Raw genomic sequence first — 26388 nt, forward strand, 5'->3', positions numbered from 1 at the left:
TCAGAAAATAAATGACATGTCATACGGTAATTATTAGTTGGAGCCAGAGAAATGCAATCAATATCACTAGACGCAATTATCCTCAAAGATGGAATTGTGTATAGAAGATCCAAAAAATATCTTCTATTAATACGGGCATCGCCTAGTATTTCTTGCTTGCCTTCCAGGCCCAACATATTAATGCATTTCATACTATTTACTGTAGTGTGGCAAGGCAAATGTCCAGTAATCTTACCCTCATTATCATTTGCTGAACCATTTGACTTTACCATATGATCATCTAGATTCAATACACTTTTCAGATTGTTGTGGGTTTCATTATGATGCCTATCTGCAAGTTCAGATGAATTAAGTTTTCTGCATAAAGGGATACTTACAAAAGATTGACAAAACAAATTGGGCTGGGCAATATTTTCATCATCGCATTCTTGGGACTTCAAAAACTGGTTAGCTATTTCAAAAGGTGGAATACCAGCTTTTAAAGCATTAAGCATACAATCATGTGCGTTCTTTACATCCTTATTTATGCAAGGCAAAATTTGCTTAGCTTTTTCGTTAAAATCACCAGTCATCTCAAATGATGGGGTTCCACTTTTTTGTATATTCATCGTGGACTCATTAACTTTGATTGCATCGTTATTTATGCATGGTATTAGTTGAGTATTTTTTTCATGCGTATCATAAATGACACTGTTACCTTCTCCCAAATACTGATGAGGTAAACTCCCAATATGCAATTGTTTATGAAAAGTGGTAAGCTTTCCTCCACCATTTTGGATAACTGGTGCATTACCCATTGTAGTAATTGTATCAGAGATAGGTTTTTTTAAGGTTTCAGAGTACAAAGACGGCGCCATTTTAGGCAATACAACAGAAGAAGATTTAATACATTTGTTCCATACAATAGGAGAATTATGAGATTGTCCATTTCTCTTTGATGTCTGTTTTCTACCTACACTTTTAAAGTAGGTCGGCAGTATTTTTTGAGTTATCTGTACTTCTATTTCATCTACAGTTATTTTAACGGGATCAGTTGGAGTATCATATATAGTTAATGAGTTTGCACAAGTTGAATGTACTTCAGCATTAATCGTTTTAGCATGATTGTTTGAAGTAGAAGGCTGAATTGATTCTATTGTCTTTTTTGCCTCCATATTCTTTGCCCCAAGATGTGATTGGCATTCTACAGAAAGCTGTTCCACATCGATCACATCTTCTCCCCCACTTTCTGATATCGCAGAGATTTCTTTTTTTAATTTTTTAATTTTTTCATTGGCAGATCTCCGTTTTTTTTCAGCACGTTTAACACACCGTTTTTGATTTTTGCGAAATCTTCTAGAAGAGTAGCCTATATAGTCAATATCGCTATCGACAATACCATCATTGTGTTTTTGTTCTTCTATAAGATTAACTAGGGCTGACGGGCTATCATCAGTATTCCCACTTTTCTCTGGTAGTGTATTAGGGGTTGGAGGTTCAATTTTATTTTTAAGTTCAACTATTGTAGAGCTGATAGATCCTAGTTCACATAGGAGCAAGTCAAATCCTTTCCAGGGTTGATTGGCAGAGCCTTGAAGAAAAGAGTCATTGATTTCAGTTTGTATGCTTTGTTCATGACAAATGATAGTTTTGGCCTCATTGGGATTATTTACCCCTACATTAAGCCCTTCCAAAGCAAGAATAAATCCTTCCATCCTTGTCACTTTGGACATAATCTCATTCATAGAGTATTTTATATCTCTTAATTCTAGGTGAGTGACATCATGTCCTTTGTCCAAGAGATCCAATATCCGAATTATCACTGGGAAAGTGAATGGTTCATGGTCTTTGGAAGTAGGGGATGAATTAAATTCACTCCCAATATTTTGTGAGTATGGAACATGGAGATCAGGCTTATAGGAAGTTCCAAGTGGGAGGCATTATCTAAAGCTATATCATTTGCAGGTGTCAATGGCAAATGTAAGTTTGATGGTAAGTATACATCAGAATTATCTGCATTCATATGCAATTCTCGATTTTTTGGTATTAGTGGAGTCAATAAACCGATAGATAACCTAATGCGGGAGTCCAAATCAGCCAGGATTTCGATATCTTGATTGCTATTACAGGGCTGTGATTCATTAGTAATGCCTGGGGACAAGTCATCAGGCTTTTTTGATTCTATATTCAGGTCAACCGGATGTCATATCCATATCGGCAGTACTCATGGAGTATGCCCCATTATTAGTTTGGTCGGTAAGATTAGAGGGGATCGCCATTTCTGAGCATTTTCTGCTCCGCAGACCACTGGCCATCATATATGATGAAAAAAATAAGTGCCTGATAGAATAACTCACACTTTCTTTTTTTTTTTGTTTTTTTTTTTTTTATTGTTATTTTCTATAAGGATCACTATGAATTTTAAATAGCAAGATCCTACCCAAAATACAATAGAAGACTCTGCAAGTGTACTAGCATAAAAGAAAGAATCTATATTCAATCCAAGATTAAGCCACAAACGCCCTCCAGCTCACCCGAACAGCCAAACAGCCTCCGCACTTCCCATGCACTTCCGGATGCGCGCGCGAGATGCGCGGGCACCGGAGATGATGAAGGGAAGGCGCGAATTGCAAATGGGCGGGCCGGTGGGCGGTGGGCGGAGCTAGGGGGAAAGAGGAAGAGAGAAAAAAAAGTTGGCGCGTGTCTATAAAAAAAAAAAAATGCAGAATTTGCTCACAAGTCCAGCACAGGTCCAGCAGATCTTACTAAAGATCTAAACAATAATAGTTAAGGTGTTTCCACACACATAGCGCTTCCTCTTGCCGACGGCTTCACTCGGCTTCACTTGGCTTCACTCGCGGCATGCGATGAGAAAACATAAGCGAGGAAAACAGCAGCGATCCCAGCCAAACAGCCTCCGCACTTCCCATGCACTTCCGGATGCGCGCGCGAGATGCGCGGGCACCGGAGATGATGAAGGGAAGGCGCGAATTGCAAATGGGCGGGCCGGTGGGTGGTGGGCGGAGCTAGCGCTTCCTCTTGCCGACGGCTTCACTCGGCTTCACTTGGCTTCACTCGCGGCATGCGATGAGAAAACATAAGCGAGGAAAACAGCAGCGATCCCAGCCAAACAGCCTCCGCACTTCCCATGCACTTCCGGATGCTCTGCCTTTTATCTGTGTGGGGAAGTATAATGGAAGACATGTGTCTGTGATGAGCACTAATTGCCTGACCTTGCCTGACCATTGTATTGGGGCACTTTCAGGGATACGGCTCGAGTGTTCATCTGTTTTCTCTCATAGCACAATGTCCGCGAGAAAGTGTTTGTATTGAAAAAGGGGGTGGGGGTAAAGTTCGTATGTATCCTACTTGGTAGGATGGGGAAAAGGTGTTATAGTGAAGGGGATACCACGTCTCACCATCCAGTGTCCCACTCCCACTCCACAAAGACCCCTCACCCAGGTGATCCTCCTGCCCTGGTCCACCCCCAGGAATTGGATCCAAAAGCAATGGCCCTGTCCTGGCCACCTGGATAATAGGTCCCCAGGGACTAGTGGGTGAGAGACCTTCTGGTTTCTCACAGTAGGTTTGAGACTAGGACAAGGGATAAAGCTGTGGTCCAGGGCTGCATTAACATCCATTACCTCATCTTTGCTTGGATTATTCTTGCAGCAATTATTAGCCATCAATTGTTTTATGGATAGCAGGCAATTGCTCAGTGTTGTGAAAGGAAAGTCTCTACTTCAGGGCAGTATTACCGAAAAATGGGCTTAATCAGCATAATTTAAAAATAAAAGACCGCTTGACCAAATTTAGTTGGCCAAAGAAGAGGTAACAATGAAAAGCCTTGCACAGTTCCGCAATACAATCATTTGGAGTGTGATGTACAAGAGTCAGGCTCCACCATTTGAATGTGGCTTCAAATAACAGCACCTTTAATCACCTGAAGGCTGTGCCCTGGATGCACTTTGCCCCAAACCTGGTTGGGAGAATTTGATTTTCAATGCTTCTAAGCTGCAGATGAACACAGAAGAAGTATGGCTCTGGCACTGCTGTCATCAACAGCCCTCCCATGTTGATCCAATATCGTTGTTGTGTAGGAAAAGAAAGGAGGATCCAAAGATGGGAACCCTCCCATCCCCTGCACTCCATTATAAGTCCATCAACTGATGGTTCAACAAAGTAAACAATTATAGTTATAATTATTCAGTAATATATGAATTATATGAATAAGAATCAACATTCAATAGTTTCATAAGAAAACACCAAAAAGGGTTTTAATTTGTAGTCACAAATAATTCACCATTTGATTTAGAACTGGAAAGAAGCTAAGATTGCTGTCAACAAAATGCTGAGTAATGATAGTCCATGTATAGAATAAAATGGTGGCTGACGCGTTTCGGGATCAACATCCCTTCTTCTTGAGCCAGGTGGATTAAACTGTAAAACATAAATGAATGAAAAGATGTTTCAGTCCTCTAAACATTAGTCTTGTGGACTTCACATAGATATGATGACTCTTACACGGTAAGTAAAATTTCAACATAGCATTGACAAATCAGCGTGAATGTATCAGTTATTCCTTCTAAGTAGATTTACAAGAACATCTAGATATGCTGAATAAGTCTCAACTGATTTTCTAGGACTGTGCTTTAGCCAATATGCAACAGATTGCTCATTACATGTACCAAGAGTAATCAATTATCTTAGCCAGTAATACTGGAGTAATGAATCACTCCATCTTTATTATTGTGAACAGGCGTACCTTAAATCCAAAGTGGGTGAAGTATGAGTCTTCCCCTGATCAAGCGGTGAGGAAAAGTATTAAAAGGTGAGTAGGATGTAGTCAAGTTCTTCACACACCGATATAGGTAAGTATATCCTTTCTGAATGTAAAGCGCCTAAAATGCAAAGTATGAAAAATGGCGGTGACCAGCATGGTCAAAATACCTAGGGCACAGTTCACAACAGCACCTCAAGGAGATGCATATTCATTGGTGGCTAAACGTTTAAAATAGCATAGGGCGTCCCTGGACATATACAGATGCCAGGGGCAAAGATATTTAAAAACCAAAACAGCGTATAGTGAATCAGGTGAGGATTATAAATTACCTCACAGTACGAAAAATTCGGCGAGAAAGAGGAAGATTAAATCTCGTCTTGCATAGAAGTGCAGGTGTATCAGGAACTGAAAACACAGGCTTCGCTGTGATCTACTGTAAAGTAGGTAACTAAAATAAAGAAATAAGATATGTAGTTAATCAAAACTACTTGGACTGTGTCAAGCTTGAGCTAAAGAGCAATGAAGCAGTCCTGCTTACCTCTGCAAGGTGCTACGATCAGCGCACGATCGCGTGCCGAGAAAAAGTTGCTTCAACAATGTAAAACTCCCCAATGCGGCGTGTGTTACAGATAGATAATTACGGACCTCGTCCGCTTCGCGGTCGGTATATGCGTAACCTTAGCAACCTACTCAGTTCTAGACAGACCATCTCTGTCTGAATGCATGGTCAAGGAAACTAAAAACGGACTGCAGGAACCCCTCCATGTGTAGGGCTGACTGGGAAGTACGTAGGTAAGCGCCATCTTAGAGTGTACACAATGTTAATAGTAAAACTCGCATATCCCTATGAGTATCTTAAGTGGCCATACAGAAAGTTTGAAATATACGTATATAAAATGAGTATTTCAAGGGAATGGTGACAATTAGGTTATGAAGCCGTGTATGATATATAAAATGAAATGTAATTAAAATTCGGGACTGGAGTGAATGGTATAGGATTACGTTGTACCATATGTATGAGCAATGTGCATTGGCCACAGTAGAGAACTGCCTACTGACCTTGCAACGATGCTAAGTGTTCACTGAAAATACATAAATAGAAGTTATATATTGTACGTATGCACAACATTATCAGCAGTGGGCCGGTAAACACATCCCGGACTATTTAAGACTTAACAGATGTTCCACTGTCAAAAACAGTAAGTAACCTCCAATATGTTTACTATAAGGCAATAACTCAATTTCTCGCATTTAGATTTAACCAGACTCGAGGAGTAAAAAATGGACACTGTTGTCATACAGATATCTGCCTAACATGAACTTCTGTCAGGGTTTAGCAAAAGTGTAGTAGAAAAAGCTATATTTCCAAAATGATGACATTAAAGAATAAAAGTATGTTAATTGTAAACAAATTAAATAAAGCACCTGAGGGAAAATTCTTCATTGAGACCTTGTGGGTTCAGTGTATCTAACAGATGTATCCAAAACTTTTCCCTACGTGAGAGGGTGGATTGGTAGTCTCCCCCTCTGTATGGTTTCTTGACTATCTACAGAATCTGGAATTTGAACTGGGCTATTGTATGTTGGTGTTCAATGAAATATCTTGCCAGTGGGGACTTGATGTTCTTGCATCTGATATTGGATTTATGTTCAGTTATTCTTTCTTTTACTGCTCTTGTAGTTTGGCCCACATATAATTTGCCACAAGGGCATTTGATTGCGTAGATGGCTCCTGTAGACATGCAGGTAGCGTAATCACATAATTTAAATTTCTTGCCAGATTGGGGATGTGTTACGTGCTCGCCCTTGATTACATTATGGCAGTGGGAACATCCCAAGCATGGGAATGTGCCCTTCTTTCTTGTCTGTAGTAGCATCTGTTTATCTTTTGGGGGTTTTTCAGCCCTCACCAGTTTGTCTCTCAGATTTTGGCCTCTTTTGAAGGCCATCATTGGGGACTTCGGGAATAATATTTCAAGTAGTGGGTCATTATGGAGAATCCCCCATTGTTTCTTAATTGCTCTACCCACTTGAAAACTCTGGCGGGAGTACTTTGAGATGTACAGTAATGCGGCTTCTTTGTTCTTCGCATTAGGGGCCAGCAGTTGTTCCTTGCTCACATTTGATGATCTCTCCATTGCTTCTTCTAGAACGGAGTGTGGTTAACCCCTCTTTAAAAATTTGTCCAACAATTTAGTGCATTCGACATCAAGTCCTGTTGGATCAGAAACAATCCTTTTTAATCTTAGAATTTGACTATAGGGTAGACTACCCAGCATTGATTTCGGGTGAAAGCTAGAAAAATGCAAAAAATTATTAACGTCAGTTGGCTTGTGATAAACATTAGTCGCTATTTGGTTGTTTTGGATCTCCCAGCAAACATCCAGGAAATGTGAGGACGGTGTACCTACTTCCATTGTAAACCTAATGCTTTGATGAACTGAGTTCAGAAAGTTGAAAAAGTCGGTCAGTTCCTCCTTGGTGCCGCACCACACCCCAAATATATCATCGATATATCGCTTCCAAATTAATATTTTGTTGACCAATCCTCGTTTTCCAATACGTGTGTATGTTCGAATCTGCACATAAAGGTGTTAGCGTATACTGGGGCCATCGCTGACCCCATAGAAGTAGCCGTGACTTGGAGATAAAAATTGCCTTGAAATCTGAAGTAGTTATTATTCAATATCAAGCTCAGGAGCTTCACAATAAATTGTGGGTCGCCTCTCGTTGCTTGCAAATTCAATAACAGCCATTCAACTGCTTGAATACCTTCCACATGTGGAATGGAAGTGTACAAACTGCACACATCCATACTGAACAATATGCAGTCTGAACTCAATGCTCTGATTTCTTGAATGCAGTTTAAAAAGTCTGTAGTGTCCTTAAGGTACGTTGGGATGGTCTGGATAAGTGGTTGAAGTAACCGATCGATGTATATAGACAGCGGATCAAAAATGCTGTCGGTGCCAGCTACTATGGGTCTTAGTGGGGGATCATTGTGGTTTTTGTGAATCTTTGGCAGTTCTATGGACTATCACGCCATAGAACACTGGCGTGATAGGATGCTGATTGATCAGGAATTCACTTGTCTTGTGGCTTATCCATTCATTGTCCAGCGCTTCCTCCCCTATGTTTTCAATGAGTGATTTAATTCTCATAATTGGATCCCCATTTAATTTTGTATATGTGCTGGTTTCATTAAGTAGTAATAAGCATTTCCTTGTGTAGTCATCTGTGTCCATAACAACAATTGCACCTCCTTTGTCAGAAGGTTTTATAGTAAGAGACTCATCTTTAGCCAGTGCTTCCACATGATCTAGTTGGCATTTTTTTACATTTTTACATTAATAGGTGTTGAAATTTGATAATTCATCCGTTTCAAATCTGCAATCACCTTATTCTCAAAGAGATTCAAGATTGAATTCTGTACATGTGGATCAAAATTACTCTTTGGACCTATTTCCAATGTATCACCCTCAGAGTGACGAGTTTCCAGATTCTCATCTGAGTCAAAAAATATTTTAAGTCTGAGTTTTCTTAGTAGCCTATGGAGGCAAATTTTCTCCTCAAATAAAGTGGTGTTGTTAGTCGGTTAGTCTAGTGAGAGTTTTCTTAGAGATGTTGACTACCAGGTTTTCACTCATTTGTTTTGCTTTTTTTGTTTTACCTTGCCCTCTCCTCGATTTTCTCTTGATTTGTCGCGTAGGCCTAAAAAAGCCCCAGTGTCGTCTGGTCTCGGTGAAACTAAAGGCAGTGTTATTACTGATGATTCCGGGGGATGTAATCCTCTATCAGATGAGGCTGTTGGAATTCTTCCTGTATCGACAGCTGAACTGTTAGTGCCTGATTGTTTTGGTTCACCTATGCTACTTGAGCTGCTCTCGTTGCCCGAGTTTGATGAGTCTGGATTTCTTGGTTTCGATCTATTGAGGTTACAGTGATGGTAATACTCTTGCCAATTATATACAATGTCATTCATATAGTCGAAAGTATCCCTTTTGAACTTTCTTAGTTTTCTCTGTTCTATGTCTGATTTATGGTGGTCAGTCAAAAAACCGAAAACAAAATCTCGAACTGCAAAAATATCGAATCCAAAATCTCGAAAAACAAAAATCTCGAATTATTTATTTATTTAGTTATATGTGTTTTTGGGGTCAGGTAAGTAAAAAAAGGGTTAAAATAAAAAAAAAATAGAAAAAAAGGGGTTGGGGGGGAACCCCCCCATTTCGAGATAAAAACGTATTAAAAAAAAAATTTGAGATTTTTTTTTTTCGATATTTTGAACTCGAGATTTTTTTTTTTCGAGATTTTGTATTTCGGTATTATCACTATAAACCCTGATTTATACTTGGCTAATTTTTCATTAATGTCTATTAACAATTGTGATAGTTCTTCAGATGATTTGAATTCACTGATTTGAGTTTTTAAACTGACTATCTCAGTGTCTATGGATGTTAAGGATTTTGATAGCTCCTCTATTGTTAACAAGATGAGGTCAAGAGAACATTTGTTCAAGATACAGTCCCATTTTTCAATGAAGGCTTTATTTTCGTTGCATAACGTTGGTGGGAGGTAAACCCTCTGTCCCCTAGGGATCCTTTTAGATTTAAAGTATTCCACTAATGTACTCGCATGTAATTTCTGCGAGATCTCCTTCCTGGTAAGTTTCTCCAGTTGGAATATAAGGCGATCTGGACTGACTTTGCTCTGTAGGGATTTCTCAGTGTCCTTAATTAGTGACAGAATACGTTTAGCTTCATCAGCATCAAAGGCTAAAGGTGAGGCGTGTTTGTCAGTAAGTTCATTTATTCGTGAAAAGGACATATTATCGATAAGTAGGATAATGAAACTGGGTGCTACCTACAGATTGTGCCACACTGGTGGAGCCAGTGATACAACAAACTAAACAATACCGTTGTTGTGACCAGATCAACACTGCAGTGGTCTCTGAAGTCAAACTGGATGGGTTATAAAAGTTCATGTCCCTCAACAAATAGCTGCATTTGCTATTGTAGCTGGAGGGGTTTTTCTCAAAAGTGGTTTTACCACTGCCTGTTACCCAATGGTATCTTGGCTGTGTTACTAGCCTGTACTTGTACATTTCAAATGGTCACTCTTAATTTTAAATAAAACATATTTGCTTCAAGATCAAGTTATAATGAAATGTCAAGGCAGTTCCGATGTCTCCATTGTTGTCATGAAGCATGCACATTTTTACATGTGGGTATAGTAACAAGTTTACATCCTTCACAACAATTGCCAAAGAAATGGCAGGGCTTACCAGGAGCACAGTAGTGTGGGATGTTTTAAAAGGGCTATATCTAATTCAGGGAAATTTCCACCCACGCCCAACCCAGTATGCACAATCCTCCTTTATGTAATAGAGTTATTTTTATGAATCTGGGACCGCAATTTAATAGAATTGATTCCTTACAGCTCCCCCCGCCCCGTACGGGGAAAAAACAGAAACGGTTGCAGAGAAGGTCTATTTATTAACCAAGTAGAAGTAATTGAATCACATTATAGATAAACAAATTGTTTCTTCACAACAGGTGAATGATATGAAATAATCAATACACTAGTCACTTCAATTTTCAATGCCACATATATGGAAATAGAGACCTTAGTAACACACACTTCACCATAAGTATCTATGCATTTAATTCACACTGAGAATGAAGGCACCATAGATTGGATGCATGAGAGTGCATGAGAAATCTTTCATTTGTGAAAACAACAAATTAGTTAAAATATCCCTGTGTATCCACTTCCCACTACTTTTTTCAAAACACCCACCCACCCCTTCCTTGATAGACAGGTCAGAGTTTCAATTAAATCATAACAAACTATTGGACCTTCGGTTATATGAATGGCTTGTAGAAAAGTAAATGCAGGTTCAGCAGTTTGTTGGCAAAATTCCCCTCAATTATGTTTCTATTTAATTACTGTGTAAAATAAACCCTTCTGCCTTTCAATGAGCACTTTGAACAGTGGAAAGAAATGGACAGCGACTTATCACCCTCTCCCTTTTATCTTGAGCAGCCCGACATTAATAACAATATTTTGCTTGCTAGTACACCGCAGAATTACTTCAGTTATCTTCTTTTTCAAGGTCTGCACACAACAAGATGAGCTTTTTGACCCCTGTTAATACTTCTTCTGTGCTAGATGTCATTGGCAGTGAAAAGGGTCAGGTGGATCTCACTGTATACACACCATGCAACCTAATCTATACATTATATCCTTTTTCAAGAAGCACCTACAATTCTGAAATGTCCCCTAATATCTCAGGACACGCAATTAATGTATCTATTCCCAGTCCTCAGTATTAACAAATTATAGTGACCAGGATTTATTCTAATTCTCCTTGAAGATTACTTCCGTTTCAGATAATGCTCTCCTCAGGATTTGTTTTGGCTGAATCACAGATAGGTGGGAACCCTCTTATGGACTGGTTCAATTCTCCCCCTTTAGGAACTGGTGGGCATTAGCCAGTAAGATAGGATCAGCTTTTCTCCACAGCCTGTCTGCTTTCTCTTCCACTGAAGAAGCTAGGGCCTTTAAATCATGGTAGGCCTCATTTTCTTTCTCTATCAATAATGAATTAAAGGGTCTAAAAGGAGAGCAAATCTATTCCTTCTGCTTCCTGTTGTTATCAATTCTTCTTGGGATCATGAAAAAAGCAAAGGACACGGACCAAAAAAGATACCGGACAACTGATTGGAACAAGCTGAAACCCCACAAAACAAAATCAAAATAAAAGCAATGGTCCATAGCAACAACAGGGAGCTATGTGACAACCTGTCAGGTCAAACGGGCAACAAATGGGAAAAGACCACCAAATGACACAAGAACATCATAGAAATCACTGCTAGTGAGACAGACACGGAAAGTGAAAAGGAGGATGAATCTGATGACGTTGAAACTGACACGGAAAGCAAAATGGATGGTGAGCCCGAAGACTCCAATAAGGTGACAGATGGGGAACAACTGAAGACTGTATCTATAGAGAAAAGAAAAAAAAGAAATAAAACAAAAATGGCGGCCAAATCAAATAAATCAGGGGCAAATAATTCTGTGAAGATGAGAGCAACAAACAAACTCCCAACCATGAAACAGAAAGCCAAAAAGGTGAAATCTAAAGGAAGTGAGGGTTTAAAGATGATTAAAAGACAGGGACAAACATCAAAAGGCTGCCAAACCGGCTTCTGTCATGCCCCCTAAAAGCATTCTTTACGCAACAACACAAAAGAAAGCAAATAATGGAGACGGATGTATCTGATGCAGAGATGCTAGAAGTGGCACAAGAAACTCTGCCAGCCCAAAAGCAGAGGAAAACGAATATGGCCTGTATATCAAAAGACAAACTAGCTGTTGAAGAGTAGGGAAAAGGATCAGCCTAGGAAACAGTGTTGGCCCCCCAGATTGAAGGGTTCCTGAGAGTTGTGATAAAGAAAGTAGAGATGCAGCAACTGAAGGATGCCGCAGAGGCTGACCTGGGCTTGAATTGAGCTAAGGAAAGAAAAGCCCTCTTGTCGCGCTTCTCAATAATATTATGGATGAACACAGGATAAAAGGTTAGAGTACAAGAACAGTTTATACATTTTTAGATAGGTATCAACATACGAGGTTCAAAAGTCATTTTTTGTCGTCCAAAGAAAATAAATTTGTTGAGACCTTAGTTGCTTTCACTAGGTCTTGGTGTTTAGTGGTCTGAGTTGCTTTCACTAGAACCTGGTACTTAGTAGGTCTCACTGGGTCCTGGTATTAAATGTCCTAAATTGCTTTCACTAGGTTTCAATCCAAAGGGTATGAGTTCATTGTGAACTTAATTATTTTCACTTGGTCTGGTATTGGATGTTTCTGAGTTGTTTTCACTAGAACGTGGTACTTAGTTGGTATCACTGGGTCCTGATATTGAATGTCCTTAGTTGCTTTCACTAGGTTTCAATCCAGAGGGTATAAGTTCAAAAGAGACAAATGAAATCCTCAAAGTCATTTCTTGTCATCCAAAGAAAATAGATGTGTTGAGACCTTTGTTGCTTTCACTAGGTCTCCAGTACTTAGTTGGTATCACTAGGTCCTAATATTGAGTGTCCTTAGTTGCTTTCACTAGGTTTCAATCCAGAGGATATAAGTTCAAGAGAGACAGGTGCAATCCTCGACACGTGTTTCCCCACTGCGTGGTCGCGGTGGTTCTTCAGGAGGAAAGAAAATGGGATGCATCAACGAGGAGATAGTAAACAATGTTGATGCAGTGTTGAAAAGGTTGTTACTTCAGCATAATGTGGGAGCGCTTCCAAATGTTATCAAAAGGATCTGGTCGCCTTTGTTCTGTGTCTTGGATTCATTTCGTCCATTTCGCACAGCTGTAGAAGAGGTCAGACCCCAAGAAAATACAAATATCAGTAACAATGATGGGAGTAAAAACAAAGAAGACTCGAAGTGTGCAGGGAAGATGAGTACCAACAAGGCAGATACAAGGGGTGATCCCTGATTCAAAGCATACAACGAGCAAATCCAACGATTAAAGAAAGGGGCACCGTCGAACTTAGGTGAAACAGAAGAAATGGTGGATGGGCAAACCCCAGAGACAGCGCAGGCTGATCAAACAACCCTCGAGTCCACGGGACCATATACAGGCCGAAAGAGAGCATCGTCTGGCCTGGACTAAGCCCCATTTGATTACGGGTCAGATAACAATGACACCTACAAGAAAAACAGATGAGGCTATGACCAACTGGGACAACCAGCGCATTAATAAAATGTCATCTGGGTGTCTAGCAGCAATAGATCGAGATCAAAGAACATCATTGGAGTGCTCAACAATGGATTCACCAGATGCCACTAGGAGACCAGAAAAAATCCAAGTATCACCGAAGAATAGACGGCTAAGTGATATTGCAGCATCTATGCAAAAAGAATCACCAAACAAGAAACCGGACATGTTAGCAATCATGTCAGCCATGACTATTGTGCTAGCTCCATTCTGTAAACTGTATGAAGCCATAAAAGAGGAGGTTCAAGATAACACCGCAATCCTAACAAATATGATAGCAAAAATGTTGCATGTGGAAAGCTACATAACAGTGGTAGAAGATAGAGCAAGTAGTCTGCAAAATAACTGGGAAAGAAAAATTGAATCCTTAGAAAGAAAGATCGAAATCATGGAATCAATAAACAGAAAACTAACGGTGTCAAAGACCATTCTGAAATCAAAAATCCTAGACCCGCAATTACAGTTTATGGACAAGGGAAAAATCGTGCAAACATCTCCAGCAGAGAAAAGTGAAGAGAATCAAATCAGACACCAAAAAAAGGACCCGCGAAGGATAACACTTCAAATAGAGGCAAGCAGTAAGTCCAATGAAGACATAAAGGTGACTTCCGAACCATTTGAAATAACTTACAACACAACAGGGCCTCAAACAAGGGAGAAGCAAGATTGTCCCAGTAAACGTCCTGCAGAGACCGACACAACAAGATCGCCAAGAACAGCAGAGGATTTTATGACTAATTTCGACTTAATGAACATATCGCAACACTTGGAAAACAATCCGATTGAGAAAAAGGAGGGTGACATTGAGAGAAATAGAAACAGTGATGGCACCAACCATGAAAAATGACCTAGTGTCGCTGGCAAAGCAAAAGAAGATGAGGACCACCCCAATGACCGAAGCTGTTTGCCATTGTGGAAGAAAATTAACTCCCAATATAATTCAAACGATATCCAAGTGACGAGCGTAATAAGGTGAAAAGCAAAGGAATCAGTACTAGATGGAGTCCACGGAAGTATCGATCGTCAAGAAAGGAGGTTGAAAAGCAAAACAAAACAAAAGAAGAGACACGTGTATTTAAGTTAGAACAAGTAGAAATAAAAGAAGATTATCTAATACTAAATTGACTGACAGTATTGCAGATAACAAAGAAAATGAAAACGCCAAGAAAAATCAGAACAGAAGATTTCAAACTAGTCGAACCGTATCATAGTGAAAAGAGGGCCAAAGCTTGTCTTCATGTAAAATCGGCTGGAATCAAGTACATTGATCAGCTTGCATTTGAAGAAATTGAACAAATGGGCTTTCGCCTGACTGAAATAAAATAGATGAGTGGAAGAAATGATCAGGCGATTGAAAAGAAAGTCAGGAGTAAATATTTAAAGCACTATGAATCCAAAACTGAGGAGCTATACCATCAGAATCTCTGGAAGTATTCTCAGGCGGAAGAAGAACCTCGGCGGGTAAACCATTATATTCAAAGGGATGGAAAACGACAAAGCAACATCATTTGGAAGGAAGAAGCAGAAAAAAATCAGAAATTGACAGTCACCTCAATCCAAAGGCCCATGGAAGTGGCTAACATCAACTTGGAACAAGAACAGCGGTACATAGCAACGACCAGGACCAGCCTTCGACCAGCCCAAAGAACCAACAAGAGGAGCAGAGCAGCCCGAAAATAGCTTGGGACCTTGGAACACGAGAGGCCATGCACATCTAACAACAGCTGGAGACGTGAACCTGGGTCTCTATGACATTGTCTGTCTGCAAGAAACATGGCTGATGGACCAACCCACACTCGACGGATTTACTGTGGAAATATCGCCAGCAGTGAAAGGCCTCTTAGGCAGACCATCGTCGTGTCTGTTAACTGCAATTAAAACAGGCTTGGGCCTAACTGAACCCAGAAAGTGGAAAGAAGCATATGAAATGCTTGTTATTCTGACAACATGGTCACAATGCAGTGTGAAGAATAGAAGTTGCCAGCCAAATCATCTAGCAATAATAAATTGCTATTGGAACCCGCAACACATGTCAACAAAAACGTTTTGCTCCAACATGGGAGCGACGATAGAACAGCTGTATGAAGACTTCGACAAAATTGAAATCATCATATGCGGAGACTTCAATGCCAAATGCAATGACACATCTGGTGCGACGTTGGGTGATGACCAGCGGCCCGGTGGAACTGAAGCAACTATATAGCGAGGAAAGGCATGAAACAAAGTTATCAGATTGAGAAATATACAAAACATAGCCTTGCTATTCCCGGAGCAAGATGACATCCCTACTTGGGAACAAATGTCCTTGAAAGGAACATTAGACTATATATTCAGTTCTGATGGTCTAACACATGCTATTGAGAGATTTAAGGTGCAAAGAACTCAACACAGTGGCCACAATTTACTGTCCTGTACATGGCAAGGAAGAAGACCTGAAAAATTGACTCATCAAGTGGTCACTGAAGTAAATATCCAACAAACACGGCTTCGTTTAACAGAAGTGGACATTCAGAAAATCAAAATGTCGTGGGACCTAAAAGTCGCCAGCAACCAGTCTAACAAGACCGATGAAAGACCAAACTATACCAAATGCCAGGGACAAGAAAAACCACGAAACCAGATTACTCCAAGCACGCCTATGACAAAGCAATGGTAGATAAAAGAAAAGTGGGGCGGGGACTGAGAAGAATAGCTAAGAAAACAAACGCCAAAGAAGATTGGGAGAAATGGCAGTTGGAAGTGAAAAGGTACAACAGCTGGCGGAAACAACACAGAGCAGCCCAATACCAAAATGATGCGGAAGAGATGATGAGAAAAATATTGACAAAAAAAATCAAGTGAATTTTGGGCACTGATAAAAACCATAAATATCACACCAAGTGCGACGCAGAGCAACGCAGTGTCAGAAGCAAAGTGGATAAACTACTTAACAACAGAATTTGATGGCCCAAATTCAGTTATGTCCGCGACGAAGCGAGCTTCCAATGCAACTTGGGTGGACGTATCAAACTCTGAGGACATGGAAATGACAATCAGGAAGTTGAAGACATCTAGAGCCCCGGGTCCTGATGGACTGATGAATGTGGATCTTAAACAGTTTCCCAAAGAGTGGTCGGAAGTGATCAGTAAGATCTTCGCAGAATGTGGCAAGAAAAAACTGATCCCGGAAACATGGCAAAAAGCAGTCATAGTACCAGTCTACAAAAAGGGAAGCAGAAAAGAACCTGAGAGCTATAGGCCGATAGCCTTACTGGATATCATAGGAAAAATATACGCTACACACCTGCTTGATCACTTTAGGACCTGGGAAAGAAATGGTCCATCAAAAGACAACTTGCAAACGGCTTTCAAAATGGCGGCACGGCGATCAACATCATGCTAATAAACATCCTTAAAGCTAAAGTGAAGGAAGGAGCGCCAAAGGTGTATCTGGTGTTCGTGGATCTCTCGAAAGCTGTTGATAAGATCGACCATAACAAACTGTGGTCGAAATTACACAGCTGGAACTGCCCAACAAAGGTGCTTGAACCAATAAAAGCTCTCCACTGTCAGACTAAGATAAGAGTTAAGTTAAACCATCAGGGCACTCTATCGGAAGAGTTCACGGTGAACAGAGGTGTCAAGCAGGGATGCCCCTTGGCCCCGGCCCTATTCATTGTGTTCCTAGGAGATTACCAGCATTCAGAAGCAAAGATAAGGGCTTTTCCTCCAAAAATTGGAAAAACGGCCATTCCGAGACTTTCGTATGCCGACGATGTCATCCTGATAGACCAGACGAAAATCGGGCTGCAAAGAAAACTATCAAATCTGGAGAAATACATTGGCGACAACCACCTTGAGATAAACAAAACAAAAACTAAAATTCTGGCTCTCGAGAAAGTACCAAGTAAATTAAACAAGCAGCAGAAACGGTTTCTTGACAACACCAAAAATGAAATCGTAAAGCACATCAAATATCTTGGAGTTCAGATTGACAGCTCAGGAACGGACCAGTCTATGCAAGATCTGTTGTGGGAGAAAGCCAAACGCCTAACTTCGAAAACAAGAGCAGTAGATAACAAGTTCGGGAAGTTTTCATTAATTCCGGCAATAAACTTTTATAAGACAAAAGTAGTTCCATCATTGGTGTACGGAATGGAAGCCTCTCTATACATCACACGTCCGCTCTGGAACAAATTGGAGTGTCACGTGTGGAAAGCCGTGTTAGGCTTGCCAAAGTCGACCTCCATGCCGGCCTTCAGGCCGGAATTGGGCTTAGTGTCACTAGCCTCCATGGTTGACCAAAGTGCCATGAGACTCTACATGAAAATCATCATGGCCGACACATTACACACATATAACATCATCATGGAAGAAATTGAAACAGGAAAATCCAAAGCCCTAAAAAAATGGGTAGAAAGCAGAAAAGAGAAGCTAACTGAAATAACCTGCACAGAAAAAGAGCTAAAGGAAAACCCTGATCGTATTAAAAGAAAAATGGAGGAGATGGACTGGATCCACACAATTGAGAAAGCAGTGGGGAGCAAACTTTTAACTCATCTCCCTCCGACCTGTAACAAACTGAAAAGACCGCAAAACTATTGTGTCAAATTCCCAGAAAAAAGATTGAGAAACTTGTTCATGAAAGCAAGATTAAATCTGTTGCTAACGAAATTATATCTATCCGGGGATCGTCTAGCAACCATGGATGTCGCCTATGTAAAAAGGTAGCAGTGGTAGAAACATTGAGACATCTGGTGATGGACTGCACCAAAACCAAACAAAACAGAAGCACATATCTCCTACCGCTGATAACAAATACGTGGATGCTACATGTAGACGACCTGTGGAACAGATTAATCTCAGGTGAAACTACCAGATGGACAGTGGCCATGGTGAAATTAATAGAACTGGCATTCCAGCAGATTAACCAGACATCGACTTCAACTATTGCCCAGTCGAACTGTGAGCCATCCAAGTGATTATGTTGAAGACGCAATCCCCGGTCTACGTACGCTAAAACAGAGGGACATAATAGCGGACTGGTGAGAACATGAGAAGAGAAGATACCAAGCTTGTTCGAAATCTTGATAAAACTCAGGTTCACCTGAGTAAAATTCAATTAAAAAGAATTTAAAAAAAATCTTCTTTGTCACCATCAGTCAGTGAGTGAGCAAGTCCCTTCAGTAAGTGTCCATGAGTGACTGTCTCTGTGATCCCTGTGTTTGAACTTTTATAGAACAGAAAACCCAACGTTTTTGAGGTGTGTGTACTTTCCCCAATCTAATTGATCAATATGTATGATTGCACAATGTTCCCAAAGTGACATCACAGTAGATATAACCCTCTGCAGTCATTTGGCATATTAATGAAGGAGGCAGTCTGATGGGAGTAACTTCTACAACCAGTTTCCCTCCCATTTAATGTGATGTCATCTAAGGATTTCTTGCATTAAATATTAACACCTTCTGAAACATTGCATACCAACAATGTGACCACTTCAAGAATTGTCTCTCTGATACAAATCAATTGATGTAATCCTTACCATAATATCATGATTATTTTCTGATGTATTTTCTGATGTATAGATTTTTCCCTTTAACTCAATTCTACATGTATATTCAAATTATCTTTCCATCTCAACATAAAGTGCTTGTCACTGCCAACCCGAGGACATATGACACAGTAGCGTGTGCCCTTTCTTTGTGACAAACACACATTTCCCTACTTTGCACACTTTAGCAAAATAGCCCTGAAAAGATCATCTCAACCAGAACATTTCACAAAAAGAATGAAGTTTCTACGGGGTTTGGTTCCTGAGATACAGATAAACATTTCAGTGTAGATTAATAAGGCATTTTCTTGATACAAAATATGACACTGTTCTTTCGCCTAAATACAGCACTAGAAATATGGTACATTTCTATTGAGTCAGAGCTGTAAATCTGCTCTTGTTGACTAAGGCCTGCTCACATGGTCTTTATGTCTCGGCCCATGCTGATGATGAAAGAGCCTTTGTAATGTGCAGTCTTGGGTGTTATCTTGTCCGAATTCTGTCTCCAATGGAGAGGTTTCCAGACATGCAATCCTGTCAAGAGTTAGATTCTTTCCTCCAGGAAGACCTGTCAGATGATGTTAACAGATTAACTGAGGATGACCGCAGATTCATCTGAATTTTAATTATTTTTTAAATGTTCAGCCCTAACAGACACACAGGGCAACTAATACAATTAAATTTATGGTGCGGTCTGGTTTGCTCTGCCTGTTTGAGCAAGGATCCATTTCTGCAGTGGGCAGTTTCAAAGAGATTTTTAGTCAGAATTCAGTGATGGCTCCACTTAAAAGTTGGTTTCAATCACAATTGCAACTTTGAATGTGCATATTTCAATAAAACATCCCAGTTCATATTTAATTGGCTTAACACTGTCATGCTTCCACAATATAGTACTTAGATGATTAAACGACTGGTGTGACTTGTGTGGTAAGTCTGAAGAAGGAGGCAGACACAGGGCTGGCATTTCTCTTGGGGGAAGGTTGCATAGCAGGCTCACCTCCCTAGCCTTACAGAGAAGGGTTCTCCTCTGGGAAAAGTGATGAGATCCTGCAAATCGTCATATCTGTCACTGTTGAAATAATGCAAAATGCATGTTGACATTACAAAAGGAGTGGATAGCACCATCAATCTTACATGGCGTAGAGCCCATTGAAGAAGATTGAAGTGAAACTATGGTGCTCTCTACTGGGTTTATCCGAATGTATCACAGCTGAAAATATTCGCATATAATTGGGACTAATGTCAACAGTGGCTTAGGTTCATCTAAAACAGAATATTCGATACATAAAAATGTGTGCGGTTCCTAAGGAAACACTTAACACACACTGAGACTAACTCTTAATAACACTATTGTACCTGTTCTTAGAGATTTTGGAAATACCTGCCTGTGTTTTCAGCAATAAATAGACTGGATACCATTTTGTTCTTTACTTCCACCACCCTTGATCCAGCAAATTAAAAAACAAATTGTCTGGGTTCATGCATGGTCCAAAAGAAAGCACAGCATTAAAGGTGGTTTTCATTTATTTTTGGAGTTGTAGGTGGTACCAGGGATAATGAGCAGCTGGAGCGGAGGGAGCCATGGTATGAATTTATTGGGCATACTTTAAAAAGAAAACGTCAGTTTTGAACGAGGTGGCCATATTCATCTTATTGTTGACATGTATGAAGCAGTTTGCTACATAATGGTGGATGCATTGCATTCATGCAGTTTGAGATGTAGCTGAGTGTTATATGCCTACATATAGAAGCTAACCATTTGATTGTAGAGGGTGTTGTCAAGAAGAGTCAGGTAGTTGTTTAAAATGTATGGTCATAGTACTGAACCTCAGGGTACTCCACAGGTGACTGATGTGGACCAGGAGGCAGCCGGTTTTTATATGGTGGATACAGTAGCAAAAGAAATCTGTGATACAGTTGAGGGTGAGCCTTTTGATGATCACAAAGTCCATTAGGTTGTCCCTTAGGATATTCTACTTCTCAAAGTCCACCATCTAGAAGGGTCCATGTACAGGCCTGACCTTGTTCTTTATCACTGAAGAACTATTCTTCTGTTAGGTCTGGAAGTGTGGGTTCCCTTCCTCTACAAGGGTGAAACCAAGACTATTCATCATTCAAAATTTGGCTTTTCTCAATCATGGTACTCTATTAGTGGTCCACCAGTAGTTTGGACTATACCTCCCATGATCTGCCACATCTAAATATGCTCACCAAGACCTATGGCTGTTGTAGTATAAAACATTTGGAGGGCAACACATTGAGTACCCATTGTCCAGGTGATCACATGATTGTTTGGTGACTACTGTTTTGAAGGGTTTTCCTGCAAATTAGAGGCTTGGGACAAACTAATAATGGAATTGGTGTATTGTCATATAGGAAAAGGAAGTCAGGGATCAGGACACTGGTCTATAAACATGAACAATAAATGCCCTAAAGAAATGGATTGAATAACTATTTGTAATCCAATGCAAACATTTGTGAACTACAAGACTGTATGCCCCAAGTGTCCAGAAAATATAATCGCAGTCTCATATAGGTTGTCTTGATAATCTCCAAGTATTTTCAACAAAATAATCATGATATCAGCGATCTCAGATTGTTCAATGCCCAATTCAAAAATACACAACATGTTTTGAGAAATCCATGCTTTTAATCAAGTTCTGTTTACTTAAAACACATTTTGAAACCGTTATGACCAGATGAAAAACTGCTTTCTGCATTAATGAATTACTACATGTTATAAAGGAGGCTCTTTGAGTTCTGTTCTTGAAGTTACATCATGCTGTATCAAATATCTTAATAGGAACACTGCAGGAGACCACTGGCTGCAGACACCCAGGTGTACATCTCTCCAACTTCCTGGGCTGGAACTTCAGTCATACCTAAACATTCCAGTCTCCCCCACAGCATTCTCACTGGCCTCATACATTCCATACATTCTAGAAAGTACTAGGCAAGCACTATATAACACTAACCTTTCAAAAAGCAGATAAGTAACACACTACGCACACCTGTTGAATCATGAATCTACAAGTGTGTCACCACAGCAAGCCACAAGTGACATTAACCCAGCCTAATTTATGACAGCTTTTCATATCTCATGGGGCCTGTAGCCATTCAAGCAATGAAAGATATTCTTCAAACACACAGCACACTCTAACACAGAAGGCTAGTGTGCAACACTTTCTGAACAAATATTCGTGGGCTCCGCAAGATCAGCTGATGTCCAGACAGTGGTGCTTTCCTGTTCTGGCAGATTGGCTGACCACAAATGACAGCTAACAACCCGTTTTAACGTTACATCATTAGGTGTTAGCTTTGTCTTCACACCATTAGGTGTTATCTGAGAGCAGCCATTTGACCTCACATGGGGAAGTCTTATATCTGATAAGGATTCACAAACAGCAAATTGACAGACACAAACATAAACATTGTGCACATTTGAACAGTTTAGGCTCATAGAGTACCACAGAGAAAAATAGGTAACAAGTGAGAGAGATGTCTCTTGACAACAGTTAGCCGACTAATAAAGTAGTCCGCAGAAGCATACCATGTATAATGCTGCAGAGGTTCCCGAATGCCATCGAGTACAGTGAAGGCATTTACTAAACGGGTGCAGAGATCTCAATGTGAGGTGCAAAAACCTCACTCACCTAATGTAGTTTTATATAGGAGGCCTACCTCGAATTAACACAGTGACACACTAGCTCTAGCCCTCCCTGTTCCAAACAGCGGATATGATGAACACACATGTGCAGGGCCACCATGTTACTTGATACATATATAACCCAGCACAAACAGGGAAAGGAGGGAGCCCAGCAGACTTGCCAGTCCAATCAAGCCGCTGGGGTTGTGGAGGAGTGCAGAGCAGAGGCAGCATATGAGCGGGACGCCAGTCTCAGCTAAGCAGAACTCATCAACCGAAGAAGGAGCTGTTTCAGTTGAAGCATACTGCACTCTCAACGTGTGTATCAGGGGAGGGTTTACTGTGTGCATGGAGAATGATGGCATGTAGTATAGTTTAGAAAAGCTTGATGAGAGATAAAGGTTACCCATGTGTTTAAACTAAAACCACAACTTGTTCTATTATTTACACATTCAAACATGCTATTTGCCCACGTGGCATTCTTGTTCATAGGTGTGATGTTATGTTAGATCTGATTTTGCTTTAGCATGTTTAATGAAAATCGGAACCCTCCGAAGATAGGGGGTAATATAAAATGCATTAACGTGATTACTCCTGTGTCAAGTGTATAATACAGAGTAATGAATCAGAGTGGTATCTATGTGAGTCTTTCCGGACTATATATGTTTAATCACGTTGATAAGCACATGAACCTAGGTATGCCTGTCTTTTAGCGCTGAGACGCAGCCTAGGGTGAGTGTTGACATGAATGACCAGGGGTCTGTTTTCCCAGCTTCAAATGAGGTGGAGATAGGAGGCTTATTGTCATGCCTAATCATAGGCAATCAAGACACAAGTGTACTGGTGTTTCATCCATGGTTACTGTTTATCACACAATTTGAAAACACATCAAACAGCATAAAATAAATACTCTGTTGATTTAGGAAAAGTGAAAAAGAAAAGAAACATAGAGAAAATACTGTACATCTGAATTTTATTTCTGTACTCATAAACATAGACAGACCTAACAATTGGTACATTTAGATGTGATCACTCTGATCTTATTTCTACAAAACATTCCAAAAAATGTATTTATTCATGGCAATCAGATATTGACTCTGCAGCGTATATGTTCAATATGTTTATTTTCCTTGAGGCTTTTTTGTTGTGCTCTGATTCGTGGATGAGGCAGAACATGCACAAGGAGGACATGCTGACGGCGCTCTTCAGCACTTTTCACACTGGAAGAAAGGGATTTTTGCTACAGGACAGTGATTATTATTACATTCACTTTTTGTGATGTTTCTACAACATGAACAGCCATGACAAGGAAATGTACTTTTTTCTTTCTGTGCAAAGATGACTTGTCTTTCAGTTGAAAGTGATCTGGGTGCACCATTAAACTAGCAATGTTCTTCTCCCTCGAACGAGAGATTTCTTTTGTGATTTACCTCATTTCTGGATCATAGTTTAATAATGCACAATGCTTTAATATGTTTACTTTATTTTCCCAACAATAAAACAATAAAACACAAATTGTCTGGTTTATGTCAATGGCTTGCCCACCAGTTTTAACTTATTAACTGAGTTATTTTCATTGTTATCTGCGTTTTAACTTTCGAGGTGCTGCAAGCCAAATTATGCTATGCCATACTAGAAAAACTTTCAAAGAATTGAGAATCCTTATTCTCACGATTCCCAAAAATGGAGAGAACTGCAGTCCTAAATGGTAAATTTAGGAGCTGAGCTTTGGCTTCATGAATGCATTATGATTGGGGAGTTCACCTGGGAAGATTCAACTCATAAATCCAAACGAACTTCCAAAGTTTAGACATTAAATGATGGTAGATGTCTGGCCCAGGGGCAGTGTATATCGAAAAGGAAAACACATTTCCAAGTTCAGAAAATGAAAGCGGTGAAGGACAGGAATGGTGGTTTCCCAGCCAGCTGGCAGACACTGGTAGCAGATTTTTGTAGCTACTGAGGCACCTGGAACACCAGGAGAAAGTACATTTTAGTAGCAATGGCTGAGCTGTCGTTCCAGGAGGGCTAGCTTTCAGACAAAGACAGGGTATGGGATGCGTAGAGCCAAGATGGGCTGGATTCCTTTACACAGGTATGCAGTCCAGCCATGACTAGAGATGCTTGTCTCGAGACCATCCTTACTGGTGTTAAACCTTTTAGTATGCCAGTAGCTGGAGAGACTGTTTCCTTGATGAAGTACTTCCAAGTGAAGGACTATGTATGGACAATGTTTTATTTGCATTCTTTAAAAAAAAGTCCTCCTACATATATAATGATATGGAAGAAACTGCTTAAACTGAACAGGATTGGTCCCTCAGTTCTTCCTATCGCACTCTGCAGGTCCCATGCATTAGAAGACAGTAAAGGCACACCTGTAAGCATAGTTCTGTTCTGCTGGGAAGAATACACATTTGCCAGGCCAGAGTATATGTTTTTGATTACTTGCTGCCACATATGACATTTCATTGGCTATGTACTAGGCTTTTGTATGTTGTGGAAAATGCTCAGTTAAAGCATCTAGTAATATATGCAATTTTCTATTGCTTGTGCTGGGCCCTGAAGCGTGCCCGACTGATGTAAAATGAGTATGGGTCAAATAGCACAAACACATTTATTAATACAAGGATTAACACCATCAGAAACAGCGTTTGGTAAGGTCACCTATAAGCACATCTTCACTTACTAAGGTGCTGCACATGCAACGGAAGAAAGAACAATTACTATTTAGCAGTACTTTGTTGATTAAGATCATAAAGAAATATATGGATATACAGTTGGACTATTTTTGAAATATCCACAATATGAGGTCACACTGGGCTAAACGTAGAAGGCTCAAATTATGATTGCAGGAATCCGTTTTGAATAGGTTGAAACATTTGGTGAAGTGTAGAACCTACAGGAGTATGGGGATGTGTACTACAGTGGCAGTGATGTGTGTTGCTGTTCTGGGGAAGGAGGAAGATGCAGGAGGTGTGAGGTGGGGAATGCCTATGATATAGATGTGTTCAGTTCAGATATTGAGTAAAGTGTTCAAAATGTTCAAAGGAAAAAAAGAAGTGGGGGAAAGAGGGGAGGGCTGGTGAGCAAACAGACAATTATGTAGCTACCATTGCAAGGCACAAATATGTGGGTAGCTGTGATGGTAAGATCCATCGGTCACCAATATTTAGAGAGCTAGAGGGTTGGGGAAAGGTGTCTCATTTGTGAGATGGGAAAGTGAATCAGGCCTCCTCTACAGTACTTTGAATTGTCCTAGCTGTCCACGCAGCTTAGCGCACAGTATTAGTACCGGGAGGAAGCGATGAAGGGCGTGTGTATGGGAGAGGAAGAACGAAGTAGGGCGAGGGAGCAAGTAGAACGGTTATAGGATATCATTGCTGACATAGAGGTATGAAAGAGGCATGATGATGTATTCCATATCTTGCCATTAGCTGGCATGATGGAGGAGGACCTCAATAGCAAGCTTGTCATCCTGGTCAGGATAAGGTATTGGCCAACAATGAAAGGCAGGGTCCATTGTGAGAGGAGGAATGAATGGGTGTTACTCAAGGGTATAGGCAGGATTAATCCAATTGATTATTGTATTTGGGGTCTAACGCTTGCCCCTGAGGTATTTCCTAAACGCATCATTTTAGGATTTTTCCTAGAATGAGCAGTGATCG

General features: G+C 40.3%; 1 long non-coding RNA gene across 1 annotated transcript in view; it reads left to right on the plus strand.

Moving 5' to 3' along the window:
* LOC138526591 (uncharacterized) overlaps nucleotides 1–24208 on the plus strand; it is a 403874-nt gene extending 379666 nt beyond the window's left edge. Inside the window, exon 3 of the long non-coding RNA XR_011283642.1 lies at nucleotides 23859–24208. This is a non-coding gene — a long non-coding RNA (uncharacterized lncRNA). The remainder of the gene's footprint in view (nucleotides 1–23858) is intronic.
* Nucleotides 24209–26388: the final 2180 nt, after the last annotated feature.

The sequence above is a fragment of the Ambystoma mexicanum genome, chromosome 7p (assembly GCF_040938575.1).
Source record: "Ambystoma mexicanum isolate Mex_15411 chromosome 7p, UKY_AmexF1_1, whole genome shotgun sequence".
Classification (NCBI taxonomy): domain Eukaryota; kingdom Metazoa; phylum Chordata; class Amphibia; order Caudata; family Ambystomatidae; genus Ambystoma; species Ambystoma mexicanum.